The sequence below is a fragment of the Haliotis cracherodii genome, unplaced genomic scaffold (genome assembly GCF_022045235.1).
Source record: "Haliotis cracherodii isolate W230 unplaced genomic scaffold, xgHalCrac1.p SCAF_11, whole genome shotgun sequence".
Classification (NCBI taxonomy): Eukaryota; Metazoa; Mollusca; class Gastropoda; order Lepetellida; family Haliotidae; genus Haliotis; species Haliotis cracherodii.
In genome coordinates, this window is record NW_027266266.1 from 7,465,384 (window position 1) to 7,477,938 (window position 12,555).

Here is a 12,555-nt window from a genome sequence, read left to right on the forward strand (position 1 = left end):
CGAGGCACTTTAATAACACTGTGGCGTCCTCATCCATGTTGCTGTAGTTTTCTCTTGTCGAACAAACATCGCTTTTAGGGCTCACTCCAACTTGTAGTCGTGGCAAGATTTATTCTAAACACCTGGTCAAACTGTGAAGCACTATTTATACATTCTAACCCTGCACATGCAACCATGGAGAAAGATAGTTTTCTTTTACCAATAGTCAGACAATATCTGTTGTATCTTGGACATTACAAAAAAAACAAATCAGTTTCATACGTTATATTTCTGATTTATACATGAGGTATCGGAGTGTATTTAAATAAAAGATAGGGTGGCGTTTTGTATTTTTCAGTTTCCCGTTTCACAAAGCCATCTTAAGGCTAAAATTTTCGTAACTCCCATACTTAACGTAGGCCAACGACAGTCGCAGCGCTGATGTCGCTTTGGGAAGCGGGGTCTAGATGTGTACTTATTAAGTCCCCAATACTGCGTATATATTTTATGACAATTATCGGTCCAACATGCAGTTAATGATTAACTCAAGAAAGTGAGAGACTGCCGCTGTGACACACATGCCTCTAACTTAAGTACCTCGCGACCAGTGAAGATCGGGGCTACACACGATGCACAGGCCGATCCAGAGAGAGTGAGTGAGTGTGGTTTTACGCCACTTTTAGCAATATTCCAGCAATATCACGGCGGGGGACACCAGAAATGGGCTTCACACATTGTACCCATGTCGGGAATCGAACCCGGGTCTTCTGCGTACCCCCTTTTTTCAGACACCTGACTTTTTAACTGCGCTCTCGGCAAGTTTTGTTTATTTGTCTTGTTGTTCAACGCCGCACTCAGCAATGTGCCGGCTATATGACGGTGGTGTATAAATAATAAAGTCTGGGCCAGACAATCCAGTGATTGACAGCATGAGCATCGATCCACGCAACTGGAATACGATGACATGCATCAACCAAGTCAGTGAGCCTGACCACCCGACCCCGCTAGTCGCCTTTTACGACAAGCATGGGTTGCTAAAGACATATTCTACCCCGGATCTTCATGAGCCGCCCTCGTGAAGTCACGAAATTATATGCACAGACACACAGACATACACACACGCGCGGACACACACACGCGCGGACACACACACGCACGGATACACACAGACACACACGCGTACGCCACCACCACCCATTTTCAAAGTCTTGAACACAACTCTGTATTGTCAATATAGAGCTATGTTACGTGTTTCAAATAAGAAAGGTTTCAGATGTTTCTAGGATTGTCAGTAGTATATCAGTGTTGTGAGTTGCTGAATTGAAAGCCTATGTCTGGTAAAAATATGTACAATAAACTACGTTTATAACGAAAACGCTTATAACGAACTGACTGATACAACGAACATATTTTTTAGTCCCTGTCATTTGTTGCATATACAGTAAACTACGTTTATAACGAAAACGCTTATGACGATCAGACCGATATAACGCACTTATATTTTAGTCCCGGTCTTTTGTTGCATAAATGCTGTATATATGCTTATAACGAACTACGGTTATTACGAACTAAAATTAGTGGTCCCTTTGAGTTTGTTATAACCATAGCTTACTGTATATATGCTTATAACGAACTACGGTTATTACGAACTAAAATTAGTGGTCCCTTTGAGTTTGTTATAACCATAGTTTACTGTATATATGCTTATAACGAACTACGGTTATTACCAGCGAAAATTAGTGGTCCCTTTGAGTTCGTTATAACCGTAGTTAGCTGTATTGTCGTGAATGTATGATTACATTATCTACTTTTTCAGTCGAGTTCCAGGTTGACTAACATACGTATGTATATTTATATTCCAGTTTTGACGCCCCCTGCCGTGATGTTGCCGCACTACCGATAAAAGTCTCTTAAATCCTTACGCATTCACTCCTGTCGGTGTTCGGCTAATGACTGCAATGCTGTTTTTGCCGAGCATGATTTATGCCAGAACTGACGATATCTACTTCCAAACGTCTGTTTCATATCATGAACAGGTACGACAGTGCACATTCTGAATCCTTTTGTTTTCTGGAAGTGTGACGCTCTTTTGTCAACGAGTGATGAGTTTATGGTCCAACACAACGTTTGGCAATGTCCCAGCAGTGTTCCAGCAATGTCCTAGCAGTGTCCCAGCAATGTCCCAGTAATGTTCCAGAAACGTTCAAAATCTGGTTCTTCGGCGTGACGAGCGATGCTTAAATTACCAGGAGAGGATATCGCCCTTTGGTGTGCTATGGTGAAGGGCCTTGCTTCAACATTGATTAGACATGTTGACACATCAGGTACTCTTTCACCACAGGGCATATACCTGGCAACATATCAGGTATGCTCACCACTACCCCGGGGCGTATACCTGGCAACATATCAGGTACTCACTACCCCCTCAGGGCGTATACCTGGCGACACATCAGGTACTCACTACCCCCTCAGGGCGTATACCTGACGACACATCAGGTACTCACTACCCCCTAAGGGCGTATACCTGGCGACACATCAGGTACTCACTACCCCCTCAGGGCTTATACCTGGCGACACATCAGGTACTCACTACCCCCTCAGGGCGTATACCTGGCGACACATCAGGTACTCACTACCCCCTCAGGGCGTATACCTGGCGACACATCAGGTACTCACTACCCCCTCAGGGCGTATACCTGGCGACACATCAGGTACTCACTACCCCCTCAGGGCGTATACCTGGCGACACATCAGGTACTCACTACCCCCTCAGGGCGTATACCTGGCGAAACATCAGGGTACTCACTACTCCCTCAGGGCGTATACCTGCCGACACACCAGGGTATTCACTACCACCTCAGGGCGTATACCTGGCGACACACCAGGGTATTCACTACCACCTCAGGGCGTATACCTGGCGACACACCAGGGTACTCACTACCACCTCAGGGCGTATACCTGCCGACACATCAGGGTACTCACTACCACCTCAGGGCGTATACCTGGCGACACACCATGGTATTCACTACCACCTCAGGGCGTATGCCTGGCAGCACATCATGGTATTCACTACCACCTCAGGGCGTATGCCTGGCGACACATCAGGGTCCTCACCACTACCCCGGGGCGTATACCCGGCAACACATCAGGGTTTTCACTACCACCTCAGGGCGTATGCCTGGCAACACATCAGGTACTCACTACCCCCTCAGGGCGTATGCCTGGCAACACATCAGGTACTCACTACCCCCTCAGGGCGTATGCCTGGCAACACATCAGGTACTCACTACCCCCTCAGGGCGTATGCCTGGCAACACATCAGGTACTCACTACCCCCTCAGGGCGTATGCCTGGCAACACATCAGGGTACTCACTACCCCCTCAGGGCGTATACCTGGAGACACATCAGGGTACTCACTACCACCTCAGGGCGTATACCTGGCGACACTCCAGGGTATTCACTACATATATATATTGTTTTTTCCCAGTTCATATCTACCAGTCAGCTCGTTCATAAAGTTTTTAGTTTTTTTAAGAACCCTACACAACCCTGAGAATAGCAAAATTAGATCAGAAAAACTATTGTCCCCACCAAAAAGAAACCGTAGAATATTAAATGGTTTGTCCATTAGACAGGCACTTTCATGTTCACATATTCAACCATTCAACAGCAGAGCCTGCTACGACGGCGTATGGGCAATTTAAGCCCACCCACTCCCAATAGAGATTCAAGAGCTGAACGAGATCGCAGAATGTCTTGCTTTTCGTTAGCGCCGACTTAAATCAGGATCAGGTGGTTACAAATGTCCCATGTATCCTGACGGCGTTGATCGTTGCCCTTTCTATCAACCATTGTTTTTGTCTGCATCGTGCTCGAGTATTTATTTGTTGTGTTCTTGTGCTGACTCGGCATAACACGATTCAGCGGCTTGACATCACTTGAACGTTGGAAACAGCTGGCGAACAGAGGTGAAGGACACTCTATCAACTTGTTCACGTTTGTGTCAATTTTGACAAAATTCAGCAAAATTAAATCCGAGTGTGCATTGACACAAGTTGTGCAATCAAATCATTGTAAAACAACATTATATCTTCAAAAAATCCCCGGCAGGTCGTTTCAATCAAGATTCTATGCTCAAGCCGCAGCACTCAATCAATACAAGACGCTCTACAAATTTCAAATGTTCGGTCTAAATTGCAGAACTCATCCCGTTGCTTTGCAGTCGAGCTCATTCCTTCTTAGCCTGTATTCTTTCTCGTCAGTTAACACGTGTTTTATTGTTTTACACAAATATCTTTGGATTACATAAATCTGACTATTGATTAAACAAGTGAAGGTTTGATTAGAAGATATCTGACTGGATATGTTGTTTGACAAACATGGCATCGACTTTCAAAAACTTCCCAAACGATGAATAATATCAATACTTTTTTAAATATTTTCCTAGGTTTGCAATTTGTATCCAGAAAGTGACTGAGGGGTTGTCCCAGTAGTTTGTTCAGCCATATAATAGTGAGTGAGTGAGTTGGGTTTAACACCGCTTTTAACATTATTCCAGCTATATCACGGCGTGTCAGCTCAATGTGGGAGGAAAGCCCGAAGTGATGCAAGTCTCAGACGTTTACCACTGCGGTGAAACCCACGAGCACGGGTATGGTGCTGTCAAACCTAGAAACATAATCGGGGTGAACCGGGATTCGAACCCACAATCATAGGTTTCTGGCGTGTCCAGGGGACGCAACTCTGCACAGCGAATCGCGGCGCCAAAGACGACTGGGCCACCCGTGCCCCCTTCAGCCATATAATAACGATGGGGCTCGCAGAGTTTCTTCCTCATCCCCAAGTGCATCATTTCCCCATGCTACTGTTCACAGAGCCTGACCACCCTGTTTATTTGTTGCAATATTCCAGCTATATGACGGTGATCTGTAAATAATCGAGTCTGGACCAGACAATCCAGTGATTGACATCATAAACCAAGTCAGCGAGCCTGACCATCCGATCCCGTTAGTCGCCTCGTATACGACAAGCATAGTCACCTTTTACGGCAAGCATGGATTACTGAAGACCTATTCTACCCCGGATCTCCACGGGTCATCCGATCCATTGGGTCGCCTTGATCTTAGGTTGTAGACTTACATCTAGTCTCTGTAATGAACATATTTTCCAGAAGAAACAAACAGTTGCTAAATTATAGTTGTAAAATATAATTAAAAGGAGCCCAGATACTGTCTTCATTCAGACTAGCATCTAGTCTCTGAAATGAACATATTTTACAGAAAGACAAGTTGCTGAATTATAGTTATAAAATATATTAAAAGGGGCCCTGAGACTTTCTTCTTTTTCAGATTTATATGTCACCAGGTCTCAACCTAAATCCCACATGTTGCCTTGCCAGAGTGGAAGGAGCGGGTCTTGGCTCAGCGTGGGGTCTTGGGGAGTGGTGGGGGAGGCTCACCATTTGCTAATACTAAACATTAATGGCAGGTAGAGATTGGCTGATAATTACAAGCTCCGTGCTCGCTTGTGAATTCAGCAGATTTGTACAGACCCTGACTGCAGTAAGCTAGACTTGCCAAAACATAATAGACTTGCATGGGTTGTATTGGATATATTTGTTTCAGGGCCTGTATTGACAGACTACCTAGGTTGCACAAGTGGTATAATCAAATCTGGAATACTCGCGAGGAGTGCTTGTTTGTTTGTTTGTTATTGTTTAACGCCACACTCAGCAATATTCCGGCTATATGATGGCGGCCTGTAAGTAATCGAGTGTGGACCAGTGATTGATATCAAGATCAACGATCTACGCAATTGGGATAAGATGACATACATCAAACAAGACACCATATAACTAACACACACACCCGATCCCGTTAGTCGCCTTTGACAACAAGCACGGGTTTCAGAAGACCATTCTAACGGGTTGGTTACAGGATTGAAAGAGTAAGCTTTAAGTGTCTTCTGTCTTTAAAAAGTCAAGATTTGTGAAAATATGAGTTGTTCCATGAAATATTGCCTAGGGTATTCCGTTATGATACTGATTTGTTCAATTGACGTCACGTGAGGAGCGTTTGCCCGGAGAGCTATATAATTGCGATATAATCCTGAACGGGACGTTAAACTCCATTTCAAATCACATCACTTCTCCTCTTCTCTGTGCATGTGTGTTTGTTGCAGCATTCAGCAACATTTCAGCTACATGACGTCGGTCTATAAATAATCGAGTCTGGACCAGACAATCCTGTGATTGATGCATCGATCCATTCCTTCGGGGCACTATGCAACACCGCCAGCCACGTCCTGGAGCCTTACCACCCGATCCATCATATCGCCTCTCAGCACAGGTTCCTGGCGTGCCCAAGGGACGAAACTCTGCACAGCGAATCGCGGCACCTTAGACGACTGGGCCGGGCTGGACTCCCCACGGCTTCCCAGTGGAGTTGTCTGTTATGACTTGCAATAGGGTGCAGGGCCCCGTTCCACAAAGCGATCTTTGCGCTACGACTGTAGTAAGTCAGTGTGGGAGTTACGATCGACTTAGCGCTAAGATCACTTTGTGGAACGGGTCCCTGGGCACAATTCTACCCCAAATCCCCACTGGTCAGAATAAAAATAAATATCCGAATTATCGAAACATGCATGGGTAGACACAACAACAGCAATAATAATGATAATAATAATAATACTTAAAATAATAATCATAATAATTTCTCAGCTCCCTCGGGAGTATACAAACCAAGCTGAGGCGCAAGAAGGTATATTCACATTACAGCCCACCCATGAAGATTTGGGATAGAGCCCTTGCTCTTCATAAGAAGCGACGGACAGGATCAGATAGTCAGGCTTGCTGACTTAGTTGATGCATGTCATCGTATCCCAATTGCGTAGATCGATGCTCAAAATGGCAATCACTGGATTGTTGGTCCACATTTAGAGACTGACGTCATACAGCTGGAATGTTGCTGAGTGCGACGTTAAACAACAAACAAAACCAAAACATTACAGACACATCCTACAGTGAGATTACATTTTACTTTCTTTGTTTTGTTTGTTGTTTAACGCCGCACTCAGCAACATTCCAGCTATATGACTAATCGAGTCTGGACCAGACAATCCAGTGATTGATAACATGAGTATCGATCCACGGATTTGGGATCGATGACATGTATCAACCAAGTCAGCGAGCCTGACCACCCGATCCTGTTAGTCGACTCTAAAGACAAGCATAGTCGCCTTTTACGGCAAGCATGGTTTGTTGAAGACCTATTCTAGCCCGGATCTTCACGGGTCTCTTTCTTTGATTTTAATTGAGATAATAAAGGAGTTGGCGAAAGGGAAATCAACGAAGTCACCGCGCCAATTTAGTCACCTCTAACGACAAGCATACAGAAAACTGGGAAACTATTGTTCTTAAGACTTCCACTGACGAAGTTGTAAACGGAAATTCTATTAAAACTTGATTTTTATCCAAATGGCCTCTTTGAAAGAGAAGGTATCCTTATGTGCGAATGAACTAGTGAAATACCTTTAATCGTACGTATAAACAATGTTTCGGAATATTATATCAAGGACGCGTGTTAGTTATGTATCTTTAAATAATTAACAGCAGAAATCGCCCTAACTATCAGCTCTCCAATGCATTGTTTTCATCAAACGGTAAATGGATGCAGAGTTTCATGTTGTTAAAATAAGGTAACACGAGTTACCTCCCTTCCTTCGCTGAGCAATTACAAGTTGAATTTTCAACACTGGTTGTTTCTGTTCGTCGCTGCCCGTTCCAGGAAAAGCGCGAGTTTCAGAATTGTTTTGTAACTGCGGGTTAAACTGTGATTAAATGACTTCATTGAACCGAAAACAATCAGTCCCGATAACACCTTTTTCCAAATCAGTGTAAAGGGATTTATGTTTGCCACTTACATTTGGGATAAAAGCATTTGTTGTTAATTTCACAAGCGTAATTCACCCAAACAACACTGACACCACACAATATGTCAATAATGTTTGTAAAACCACTGGGTACTATGTTCTGCATGAACATCACGTGCACGTCACGAATGTTGCGCACGGACTTCACGTGCTTGGTCTGTCACGCGCTTCGTCAAACGTTCGGTGGCAGTCAACTCTGGCACGGCTGGTATTTTGTGACAACAAATGATACGCCAATGGCTGAGTATGCATGTATGGGACTTTTTAAGAAGGAAAGGTAGAAGAAAGATGCGTTGCGGGTAAATATATTTCTTGCCAGGGTCTTTGTCGAAGAGACGAGTCCAGGGTCGTGCAGGGAGATTGTCAAAGGAATTTTCGGGATAACCGCAGGGGTTACCACATGACATGAAAAATATACCTCAACCGGAGGATATGTTTGTTTGTGGATTAACGCCGTACACACCAGCGAGCATCGACCTACGCAATTGGGATACGGTGACAATTATACGACTTGAAGACCAATTCTAACCCGGATCTTCACGGTTCCACCAGAATACACACTAAATAGAAACATAGGACTTGTGGATTTTGTGTTTGATTTCCTCTATGGGTTAAGTGTGCAATGTTTGTGATAAGAATGATTTGCCAGTCATTGATGGATAAAATATTCAATTGTTTTAGAGTTTTCGGTAAACTATTTACAGGATTGATTCGATTTTGGTAATCTTTTAGTAAGACAACCCCCCCCCCCCCCCCCCCCCCGAGTCTTCGTTGTAACGTATATATTGTGTGTTTTCTTCATAAGGCGGCTAATATAAGGTCACGACATCCCTGGATATTATTGAATACTGCTTCGGTGAAAAGCATACTCGCCATGCACCAACTTCGTTACGTGTGTACATGCATATGCTGATCCTGCGTTATTCATTGTGTGAAACTATTCGTTGATATTCGTATGGACAGACTGTGATAATAATGTTTTTTTTAATGGGATTTTTTATAGGAAAACGTCACACACTTTCGTTGTTTTAATCAGAACTTCGGATTCCTGAGGTATCAAATTCTAAGATAATCAGAGATTTTAGAACTACGACTATCCTAAGTGTGTTTGTTTATTGGAGTTAAGATAGCGGTAGCACTAAGCTCGCTTTACGGAATGGTACAAAATGATCTTACCGCCTCGTCGATTGTTTGTTTGTTTAACGCACCACTCAGCAATATTCCGGCTATATGACGGGTGTTTGTAAAATAATCGAGTCTGCACCAGACTATCCAGTGATTGACATCATGAGCATCGATCCACGCAATTGGGATCGATGACATGTATCAACCAAGTCAGTAAGGCTGACCACCCGATCCCGTTAGTCGCCTTTTATGACAAGCATAGTCGCCTTTTACGGCAAGTATGGGTTTCTGAGGACCTATTCTACCCCGGATCTTCACGGGTCCCGTCGATTGTACCTCCTTTACTTTAACATAAATTTGAGACGGTCGTTGCGCCAGTATCGCCTTGGCCTCAAAGTCCTGAACTCTTGTCGGGTCCAGACTCGATTATTTACAGACCGTCGTCGTATAGCTGGATTATTGCTGACAAAACAAAACAAACCCAAGCTCATTTGTGAATATGTTCATGAGAAAAGCAGACAGTAAAATCGACAGTTGTCTGTTGGAGAACATAAATATATTTCCCCAGCAATAAGATAATGGAAGAAAATGAATGTCTGTTACAGGAATAATTGCTCTGGTACCTCTATCCACGCGACAATGTAAGGGATAATGTATAAACCGTTCTAATAAACATTTCAAATGAAAAAACCAAACCCAAATCATAGAAACCCGCTGGCCATGCAATTTCACCTATGCCATTTTGACCAAGACTATATTATTTGCAGGCCATGGTGATATAGCTGTTGATTAAGACATAAGGCACTTCTCGTCGTGTGCTTTATTTTGTCACGTGCTGTTGTTTTTGTGCGTGTAGCTTTACAACTGTGATGGGTACAAACAGATCGTGAAATCTTGAAGTATATATCTGTAGATCTACATGTCTTGTGAAATGTAACATCATTTGTATTTGTAACATCTTGTACTCGGAGCTAAACTCGCGATTGTGAGCTTCCCGTGGTGTTTAAGTTCTAAGAGGGGTTATTATGTTGTCGCTGTTTGATTTACTAATCACTTGTACTTGTGCTGTTCTGTTTCGCGGTATCTCTCCGTTCGCGCAACCGACCTCTGATGCTCGTTTATCGCGGGCTGGCACCTTAGATACGATTTGATTGGTTGATGTCTATGACCTTTCGCAAACTCTTAACAGTGTGGGTAACAACGTGTGGATGATATCCTGGTGAGGATGCGAAACCAGGAGTGGTGTCGGGAGAATAGAAATGGATCACGCTTGTCCGCCGCTTGAAGTTGAGGTGTGTTAGGAAATACATACAAGGTGTCGATTATATGTAGACAGGTGAGCTAGACCTTATTCGCCACAATTTCAACAACATAATATTCAAAATTAAATTAAATAGAGCATACTTCAAACATATCCACATTATTTAAATAACATGTTACCGTATTGCCTGGACACCACAATTCAGTTTATCACAACTAAGTATTAGTACTACATTGTGGCTTCGTTCAAGCATACTTACCTGGTACGGGAGGTTACCGTGATCCGCAAGGCGGTCCTCCCAGGGCGAGGCCTTTCCATTGCACCTCGGTTTGGCTGACCCCTGCGATCACCCCAAATGCGGGTGACTCGAGTACGTAATTTATATGTGTGGGGGTCTGCGTTCGCGCTAACCCCTGAAAAACCCTAAACAAAGAATAGAAAGTACCTTAAACGTCTAATGACTTAGCTTGACTGTTTCGATGAAGGCCCCCACAAGTAGAATATTGTTATTCATTTCCATAACATAAGAATGGCTGATATGATTCGTGAGTTTGTAACTTGATGAATATATTGCTGATAAATTTTGACAAATATTTATTCTTTAAAACATAAAGTACAAAATAGGCGTTCATATAAAAGTATGTTTGGAAGTTTTATATATTTTTGTGGTGTATATATAATAATCTATAATAATGAAATGCTTCACAGCGGAAAATATAATGAAACTCGTCATCAACGGCGGAAGTCACATAAAATAGACTCTGTTTTCTTAACTGACCCGTGAAGATTCCGGGGTAAAATAGGTCTTCACCAACCCATGCTTGCCGTAAAAGACGACTATGCTTGTCGTAAAAGGCGACTAACGGGATCGGGTGGTCAGGCTCGCTGACTTGGTTGATGCATGTCATCGATCCCAGTCTGGACTAGACCCGTGAAGATTCCGGGGTAGAATAGGTCTTCAGAAACCCATGCTTGCCTTAAAAGGCGACTATGCTTGTCGTATAAGGCAATTAACGGGATCGGGTGGTCAGACTCGCTGACTTGGTTGATGCATGTCATCGTATGCCATATGCGTGGATCGATGCGCATGATATCAATCACTGGATTGTCTGGTCCAGACTCGATTATTTACGGACCGCCGTCATATAGCTGGAATATTGCGGAGTGCGGCGTTAAACAACAAACCAAACCAAAAACCAATCTGGACTAGTACTCTTAATGCAGGTGATAGTCTGCGTATTCAATGTGACATTTTGACGCATAAGGCAGACACCATGATTTGCGATATTGGTTGGTGGTTACCTTTTTGACAGGTGTCGATTCAATTTTGGTCCTGTTCTTGACTCATTAAGTTTCTAGTTATTAAAAGAAATTCATTAGAAAGTCTTATGTTAAAGTGTTGCGCTCTCATTCAACTTGTAGGGGGCACGGGTGGCCCAGTCGTCTAAGGCGCCGCGATTCGCTATGCAGAGTTGCGTCCCTTGGGCACGCCAGAAACCTATGATTGTGGGTTCGAATCCCGGTTCGCCCCGATTATGTTTCTAGGTTTGTCAGCACCATACCCGTGCTCGTGGGTTTCATTGAAGTGGTAAACGTCTGAGACCGGCATCACTTCGGGCTTTCCTCCCACATTAAGCTGATAGGCCGTGATATAATTGGAATAATGTTAAGAGCGGCGTAAAACCCAACTCACTCACTCATTCAACTTGTGGGTATTGTTTAATTACACGTGGGATATTCATTCTTCCTCTCATATTTTCGTCCTTTTTAGTTTTTATGACCTGGGCAAACATTTGGATAAAATATTACTCAATTTAAAATATAGTGAATAGGCAAAATCTGTAATTCAGCCCAGAGCTTAAACACTTGCTTTCCCGCTACCCTCGTGTTCAGACTGACGAGAAGACATCTCTCAATGCGACCCGGGAGGTTCGCGGGCAAGCATTTGATTGGCCGATGTAAGTGACCTTCCATATTTCATTGTCTGCAAGCTCTGAACAGCGCCGCTTCAGTAATGTGCCCTGGAAAGACTTAGGTGCTGATATAAAGCTGACTATCGCGGTATTCATGACATACGTCGTGAAAAAGACAGAGCCCTTAAGCCGGAGTTGGTGTAGTTAGTTAGGTGGATGGATATTAGCTGTAAGCTTCACGGACTCGCGTATCCTTCAATGAATGTTTGCCCCCTCTCAACCCTGTAAGGAGATTAGGCGGAATACTTGGGCTGCGTCTGACGCAAGTGCCAGTTATGTACCCAAAG

At 43.6% G+C, this 12,555-nt stretch overlaps 1 non-coding gene across 1 annotated transcript; it reads left to right on the plus strand.

Annotated features, from left to right (window-relative positions):
* Window positions 1-10,546: 10,546 nt before the first annotated feature.
* LOC139456587 (U1 spliceosomal RNA) lies at window positions 10,547-10,711 on the plus strand. The gene has a single exon (XR_011652536.1). It is a non-coding gene; the product is annotated as a U1 spliceosomal RNA (small nuclear RNA).
* The last annotated feature ends 1,844 nt before the right edge of the window (window positions 10,712-12,555 follow it).